The following is a 3,160-nucleotide window of genomic DNA, read 5'->3' on the forward strand; positions in this document are numbered from 1 at the left end:
CACTCTGATTGGGGGCTGACAACCCAAACCCTGTGACATAGGATGTTGATCATGGCAATCTCACATGCCTAGAGGACTGCTGAAGGATGATCTGAGATGATCCCCAAAGTGAGCCTGGCCCACTGTGAAATCCCTGTGACAAGCAGACAGCAGGGTCATGGGAGAACCTGCCACTGCACACACGAGACTGCCTCTTCAAGAGAAACAGACTAGGGGCCGGGAGTGTGCTGAAGCAAGCTAAGCTTCTCATTACAGTGCTAGCATCCCCTAGAGGTACTGGTTCATGTCCTGGCTACTCTACCTCCCTTCCAACTTGCTGCTTGTGGCCTGGCAGAGCAGCAGAGGATGGCCCAAGTGCTTGGGCTCCTGCACTCACATGGGAGACCCGGAAGAAGCTCCTGGCTTTGTACTGGCTTAGCTCCAGCCATTGTGGCTTTTTGGAGGAGGGGATCAGCAGATGGAGAATCTCTGTCTCTCTTTCTCTCTGTAACATTGCCTTACCAAAACAAACAAAAAGGAAAGAGAAGAAGAAAAGAAGACTAGAATGTTCACTTCCTTGTTAGTTACTCACTGCAAACACAGTTGCTCCTCAGCTTATGGTTTCAGGACCCCCTCACATACCACACTCCACAGATACTCAAGCCCCTTATATCAAATACATGCTTTTTAGGGCTGGCCTTGTGGCACAGTGGGTTAAACTACAGCTTGTGACTCTGGCATCCCATCCTGGAGTGCCAGTTCTCATCCAAGCAGCTGCTCTGCTTCCAATCCAGTTCCCTGCTAAAGTGCCTGGGAAGGCAATAGAAGATGGCTTGGGTACTAATGTCATGGGAGAAGTGGCATCTAAGTTTTATCTAGGTCCTTATCTTTTACTTAAAAGCATTGTAAGGGCCTGGCGCGGTAGCCCTGTGGTTAAATCCTCACCTAGCACGCGTCAGGATCCCATACAGGTGCAGGTGCTGGTTGTTCTACTTCCCTTCTGGCTCCCTGTTTGGGGCCTGGGAGACCCAGAAGAAGTTCCTGATTCCTGGCTTTAGGTCGATTCAATTTCAGCCATTGTGGCTACTTGGGGAGTGAACCAGCGGACAGAAGATCTTTCTCTCTGTCTCTCCTACCTGGAAATCTTTCTTTCCAATAAAAATAAATGAATCTTAAAAAAAAAAAACAGAAAAGCATTGTAAGCACAGGCAGAATATACAGTGCACCAAGTGATGAATTTATTTAGAAAGTGAGAAATCAAGCATATGCATGAGGGAATGCAGACATCTGGGAGATTTATGACACCTCCATCAAATTCCACATGGCATTTAATACACTAATTTACACAGAGACCCCTCTGCTAGATCCTAGATGAAAAAGAATCTTGGGAGAGTGTCTGACAAATGGGATAGAACATGGGGCACAGTCTTGTGGTTTGTGACTTCCAGCTCAGCCAGCTGCCTCGGCCCGTATCACTTGACCCCAGTGGGTCTCAGGCTTCTGGCTTTGGGCCTGGCCCAGCCTCAGCTGTCATGGCCATTTGGGGATGGATTCTCTCTTTCATTCTCTCTCTCTCTGCCCACTCCCCAAATGATTGCAATGGCCAGAGCTGGTCTGAGCTGGAGCCAGGAGCTTCTTCCAGGGCTCCCATGTGGGTACAGAAGCCCAAGGATTTGGACTGTCCTCTTCTGCTTTCCCAGGCCACAAGCAGGATGCTAGATCAGAAGTGGAACTAGGACATGAACCAGCATCCACATGGGATGCTGGTGCTGCAGGCAGAGGTTTAGCCTACAATGCCATGCACCAGTCCCAAAATATATCTTTTAACAAGAAATTTCATGGAGGAAGTGATATTTGAGTAGGAATTTGAAGAAATAGCCTAGAGAAGAGGCTATGTCTTCCTAGTGGAAGGCATGGCAGGTACAAATGTCCTGAGAAAGGAAAACTTGGTTTGTTGGAGGTTCAGTAGTTCTTCTCCTTCCTGTCCCAGCTTCTCTTCCCTGGCACTGGAGAAGTTCTGGTCTCAGGACCAGACCTTTTGCCACAGGGACAAGGTTCATAACATAGGTGGCCACAACAAAAGCTTGCATCTCCTGAGCCCTCGGGTGTTGGATGAGGAAGCCTTGCAGTGGGGGGGGGGGGGGTGGCTCTGGTGGGCAGAAAGCTTGGATGCAGTGGAGGGGGAGATGGAAGGGGGCGTGGAAATTCCCCCTTGTGCTATCCGGGAAAGAGCAAATGCTTACCCACAGGTGGTTGACTCAAGCCAGAGGGAGATGTCAGTGGTTACCCAGCCACCTCACAGAGCCCAGACGTGGGGATATGCTGCATGAATGAAGTGCTCATCCCAGTGCCTGAAGCCGAGTAAAGCTCGGCAGAGAGAATGTTCTAGAACAGCATCCAGTGAAGTGGATTGGAAGGCACAGGTTGGGGAAGGAGTGCAACAAGGCAAGTTTATCAGGTGCCTCTCTGCCATCTGCTTCCACGGTGGCCTGACGCAGCCTGCAGATGGTCTTCAAGACCCTACCCATCACCCATCACCCACCACCCACAACCTCACCCTTTCTCCATTCGGCCATGCTGTTCCCTAGGTTAGTTCTTTTCCAAGCCCCTTACCTCAACTGCCACTCCTTCGGGCAGGTATCAGTGTCTTTGAGTATGTGGTGTTAGAGCTGCTGTCTCTGCACCCATTGGGCTGTGAGTTCCGGGAAGCAGAGGCTGTGCGGGCCCAGCAGGTGCCCAACAGCACCAGCTCTGTTAGGCGTCCTTCGAGGATATCCTGGAGAACCAAGGTCACTCGTAGAGTCCCTGCTGTGTCTGGCCGTGACCTTCGCTCCCTTTTCCCCTCCTCTTGGTTTGTCCTGCAACCCCATAAGGGGGCTGCACAATTTTTCATGTTTCATAGACATGGACCGTGATATTCAGAGGTTAAGAGACTTACTCAAGGTCACTGTACCCATCAGGTACAGGGGGGATTCATATTCAGACCCTTCTGACTCCGTGTCCCAGGGTTGGGAAGGGGGGTGTTCAGGGTGTACACACCAGTGGAGCATAACTGGAGCGGGGGAGGAAGACCTCCGCAGCCCCTCTCCCAGCCAGTGTTGCAGCGCCCGCCCACGGTCGCGGGACGCAGACTGGCGGCTGCCTCCGGGCCACGTGGTGCGAACGGCGGGCGCGTCCGAGG

The sequence above is a fragment of the Ochotona curzoniae genome, unplaced genomic scaffold, assembly GCF_017591425.1.
Source record: "Ochotona curzoniae isolate NIBS_2020 unplaced genomic scaffold, NIBS_Ocur_1.0 contig_2404, whole genome shotgun sequence".
Lineage (NCBI taxonomy): Eukaryota > Metazoa > Chordata > Mammalia > Lagomorpha > Ochotonidae > Ochotona > Ochotona curzoniae.